Raw genomic sequence first — 6,000 nt, 5'->3', positions numbered from 1 at the left:
AAGGACATTATTTATATACACCAGAAAAAACGGAAGGTAAAAGTGTGTCGGTATAGGAGTTTCAGGAAAGAATTTACAAAAGGAGAACGCTTGGATGGAACTACATCCGGCTAGAGCAATACAGACGAAATGCAGCATCTGGTGTAGTCTAATAGATGTAAAGTAATGAAAACTTTTATGAATACAGATCAATCCGCATTTCAAAAACTGGGTCGTATTCGTATATTGATAGCGGCTTACACAAAATTACAACAATGTCTAGAAACGGCAAGCTATTGTATGTAACATACTTGTAACAACATTTTTTGTGACTTATGCCGAAAAAAAGAAATTAGAGAGACAGGTTCTTAAATGGAGGAAGTAAATAGATTACAAAAGACTTTTTTGTAGGAAATTTCTAGTTGGTTATTTTTTATCAATTCGTATTATTAGAACTGGCGAACATAATTGCTACAAAAGTCTCGATCATGACGTGCAATTTAGTTTAATTTATTGCACCACAATAATATGAAATTTATAAAGACCGTAAGAAATAAACATTTACCTGTAGTCCTTTAGTAGTGTAGTCCTGGAGTACTTTTCTAAATTAGTTCCGGTCTGGGAGTTCCAGGTAGTGCCCCGGAGTGAATTTCGTCGATCAGCAATGATGTTAAAAGCATTTCCATAAAATGTCAACCAAGTATTAAAATAGTTATTTTATTATTAATGGTTAGAACCAGGACAATAAATACAATAGAAGTGGTTAGTTAGCCTCATAGATATATGTTTAGCCTCAGACGTGTGCCAACTATAGGTCTCGAAAAACCTATCTGAGGTCAGTCCGCCATTTTCGCTTTGTATGTTATGGTTGTGTCATTCTTTCGTGCAAATTCTCTAAAATCCTAGGAAAATGGTTTATTGTGCTGTTTTGGAGTGCAAAAATGATAGCCGTGCCAAAAATATTACCCGTGGTGGTATTTCATATTATTATTTATTTATTTTTACATTTTAGAAAAATTCACGAACAAGTAATGCAATTATAGTATACTTAAGAGGGAGCAGAAGAAAAATTCCTAATCTTCGATTTGATTTTAGAGAGGTATATCCACTTTAAAGTTAAAAATAAAATATTGTATGAGTAACTACACGATATATTCGAGCATAGATATTAATCAGAAACATAATACAAAAAAGTTTCCTCCATAGATAAAAATCACGAAATGACTTCTAATTTTCACATTTTTTCGATTTATCCTCGAAATGCTACAGGTTATTAGGGCAAAAATTAGATAATTAATTATATTTATGTATGATCGACAACTGTCACTACGGATTTTTTAAATCCCTTTAGTTTTAGAGTGATTACGCTAAAACGAATTTGGTACTTTTAATGCGCAAAATTCAACATCTCCTGTCGCATGTCACGCGGACTTCAGGCATATATTTGCTTCACAAATTTGGGCGGAGCCAACGTCAAAACTTTTTTGGCATGCTGCCTCTTAAATATGAGTAATCCAATGCCATTTACGAATTTCCATCAATATGAAACTATTTAAATTTAAAGTGCTTAACAAGCCATAAAGAAATCTTATGAGAAAAAACAAAGAACACAGTTACATACAAAAAAACATAATAGACAAGTGTTTAATCATCGCCAGTACACCCCTGCATTATGGTCGCGTGGTATATTCTTTTATGGAGAACTAAATTAATAATTCCAATTCCAAAAAAATATTTAATAACCGCTAGATGGTAGCGCGCTGATTAAAATTTCAATACAGTCTCAAAACGTTGTAACTTGCAATAATAGGTACTGATGCATGATGAACTGATCAACGATATGCCAACAAGGTAAAGTTTAAATTATATTAACAATCCAGAATTTGTTATTTCTTTTAAATTTGAAACTACGACCAATCAATTTCAAGATTGTGTAGTGATTCAAATTAAGAATGTGTGAGTTTTGGCGACATCGGTTCTGATAGTAATCGAGGCATAAGGCATTTGCATTGTTTTTTTCTTCCGTGATTAGAACCATTGATCCTTTCATTTGCAATATAAACCTATGTAACATAGATAAAGCTACACATTCGTCAGTTGAATATTAGTCTATTCCAGCAATGTTCTAAGTCCGTGCGCCCATCTATCGTAGCTCTCGTCACCAACTGTCCCAACTGTAGATTAATGAGTAGACGCGGTGGACTGACGGACTGAAAAATCGTCCCAGTGCAGCGCAGGCAATATATGGACGCAGTTCAGTTTGACCTCAGTTGTTTATGGTGAAAAGTTGTAATGTATTACATGCAGATAAATACGATTTATTACCATGTCACTTCATTTGTCATTATATGGTATATACATGAAAAAACTCAATGTCTCTGATAATTACATCGAACAATTTGTAAATGTAAATGTTTTGTTTCTGTTTGCATTTGTGCTGAATAAACGTGTTATCTATCTATCTATCTATCTAATTTGGTATGGAAAGTAAGAAAGTTTTAGTAGCAGGGAAGTACTGCTACCTTCCCTATTTCGACTCCGTAGAACAAAGATCTATGTGCAAGACTACTTGTTCTCAGGACATACTAAATTTCGTTCGTTCTTCTCCGCTGTGGATGTCGATCGTCCGTTATTCGATTTTGTATTTTCGAAACGAAATAAGATATAAAAATTCTCAAATAACCTTTACACAGGCCTTAGTTTGAATAACGAAATTTTTCTCGTAAGAAACTTATTTTCTTTTAGCTATATAATCACATCGAACTCTATTCTTTGGATGAGGCTATTTCTGCCGTCAGGCGGTAATGTAAGCATTAATGAGTTCCGATTTTTAAGGTTGAAGGTGCTTGTGAAGTTACAAGCACATGAGACTTATCAAATTATGTTACAGGGCGACGGGCGCAATGGCAGTGTAAAGCTTTGTATGAGTGACTGTGCAACTGACATGGACTGGTGCACACCTGTCCATATCGGGTAAGCGACACCCCTTACCACCTGGTTGTGGTTGTTGTTCGTCCCGTTACTTCTAAGAAATGAATGATCAAAGAAAATTTTATCGACCCGATGAGACTTGAACCCACGACCATACTGCACCGTAGTATTGTTCTTACCAACTGAGCTACGGGTCAAGTTATAGTATATGCAGAGGCGGCTCGTCCAAAGAGCGCTGGTGCAGTGATCTCCCACGCCTATCCAACCCACCAAAATAAATTTATTAATTATGCTTTCATGTTATATTAGTAGCCGCAGTATTTTTTCTATTAATGAACGACAAACATACAATTAGATTTTTATCTTTCTCTTTAATATAGTATAGCATACTGACCCTTGAGTGGAGCGCTTCAGGATGCGCACCTATGAATCGAAATTGTTTACAAAGTTCAATACGAATTCTATGAGTGCGAAAGGGAAATTTCTTAACGGCGCGACACGTGAAACAAAAGATTATAAGGAAATTAATAAGCTTTGAGCGGCGATCGTTGTTAAGAAGCGTAGTGTCGTTTAGTGGCATTGTTTGAAATGGAACACTATGAAGAGAGTTTAATTTTTTATTTAAAATATGTATAGGCAAGTAAACTCCCACTTAAATCTCCCACGAGACGCCTCTGAGTGTACGTTTTTGTTAATGATCTTTGTAGTGGTTATCGGCATTCTGCGCCGCTAATGAGATCTAGAGAGATGTTACAATCTTCTTCACCTACATGAAACAAATTACGCTGTTACGGACGGCCGTACGCGCCTAGCCGGTCAGAGCTAGAGTTCAGAAGAGAATGAATAATTCAGGAGCTCTGATTGGCCGAGTGGCGTAGCGACCCATTGATAGGACCGGTACGGTGTGGGAGACACCGTACTGGTATAAATATAAGCGATAATTGTCATTCGAATCAATCACTTACAATCAGTTACAATTAGTTGTTTCTTGGAAGTCAGATCGACATTATATGAATATACAGTCCACTTCAGATTAAGGAAGTTTCATTTTACAACAAGGATATCGAAGGAAGATTAAAGAAGGTAGTTCAGTTCGGCTGAAATTACAACATACGCATAGGTGTACTCTTACAACTCTCCTATTTATTCCTTCATCAAAAGTTGTAATGTGTTGCAGATGTGGCCATATTACACCAAGGCTTTGATACGTTTGATAATGAATTATGATTGCGGTTATTATAGATCATCAATGAACCACAATATCGCTGAATTTCATGTAATAAAAGTACCCTTCCAAGGAATTGGAAATTTGTTAATAAAAATCCACTTAATAAGTTTTCATTCACCAATTTCGAATACCTGAAAGATATTTTGTGCTTCATTTTAATGTAGACGCGAGCACAGGTGCTGGTATTTGATGGTTCAATAAAAACAGCTATAAAAATACAACCCTTCTTCAAAATATAAGAAAAACATTAAGAAAATGGTTAGAGGATCCTCTATGGTACAGTAAATAAGAAGCTTAATAGCTTTAGTTGGTTACCAATTTATTGTATAGAAAACGTGACAGGCGCGTTTTTCTGAGACTGGAATTGGATTCCATTTACCAAAAATTACGAATAAATGTAACATGTTTGTTACGAGCATGTTAAGTGTGCTGGTGAAACTACGGGCACAAGGTATGGGACTTGTCAACATGTCTCTGGGTGATGGGCGCAGTGAAAATTCCCCTCAGATCTTTGCGATTTAAACCTCTGAGTGGCACTGCAACTGTTATGGATAGGCGTGTGTTTTCACCAGGTACATGACTTGTTCGTCCCGTCTCTTGCTACCGCATTGAAAGAAAGAAAGAAAATACATTTTTTTGGTTTCGTATTCAATAGCGACGTAAAAACTTTTGATACATGAAAGCTGTTAGTACGACAACAAATGTGCAAAATTATATAAAACAATGATTTCAATGAGTAAACATCTCATTTTTCTGTTTTTAAATTACTTGCACTTTACCTTACATAAAATTAAAGAAGTTTGAGCAGACCATTTTAGAAATGGCATTGACTGCGCACGATGCAATTTCTAAAATGGTAGTTCTCGGTCAGTTTGCATTCGTTGTCCGTATTTATATAATTTTCACATAATAAATCGTGTTTAAAGGTAAAACTAATAAATAATAGTTTTACCTGCAGAAAGATGGTGATTTTCTTGCAACAGGTACATAATCAACATCGTGAGAAGACCAGGATTGTCTCATCATGAAAGTGTAAGGATGGGAGCTGGTGGCGATGAGTGAAACGAGCGAAGGCTGGTATAACACTGATTTATTGAGAATAGTACGAGTATACATATAGTACGCATAGGTCTACACTACACCTTCCTTGGAGGGAAAAAAATAAAATAAACATGGTTGTCTTATTTTATTTCTACTCTCCGATATTTTCCTCTAAATTAAACGTATAAGCCTATAAGAATATTAAAATAGTAAAAATATAAACCTATTTTAAATTACATAATTATCATAAGATTGTATATAGTAAAATATAGGAATTGGCTCATTATTACACAATGACTTACGACTTACGAGTAACATTGGCTTACGAGTATATGGTTACAATTTATTAAATTTACAATTATTAAAACAATTATTAAAAATACTATAAAATTCATTTCAATTAAATTAAGGTATTACATATTATATATGTTACATATTATATGGTTTGGTGCGGTTTTTATGCACGATATCTTCTTTTCCGTTTCTCATTATCTTTACATTACTACCTAAATCTTGCAAGATTAAAAATGGACCTAAATAAACACTATGTAATTTACCTCCAGTTTCGTTTTTTAGTAACAGATACTTACCTTTCGTATACTGAACTGGATTTATTTTACAGTCGTAGGCTAGTTTTCTCTTCACCTTACTCCCTATTAAGTTACTTCTAGCATCGTTTTGTGCTACCTGGAGTCTGTATTTGAACTCGACAGGGTAGCTGTCGTAGTTATACATAGGGTCTATTACGCCACCTGTGAAATTATTTGGTAATATGCATGACTTACCAAATACCAGCTCATGTGGTGTGTATTTTGTTTCGC

This window comes from Hyposmocoma kahamanoa, unplaced genomic scaffold, assembly GCF_003589595.1.
Source record: "Hyposmocoma kahamanoa isolate Upper Pololo Valley unplaced genomic scaffold, ASM358959v1 114, whole genome shotgun sequence".
NCBI lineage: Eukaryota > Metazoa > Arthropoda > Insecta > Lepidoptera > Cosmopterigidae > Hyposmocoma > Hyposmocoma kahamanoa.
This window is presented reverse-complemented; position numbering follows the sequence as displayed.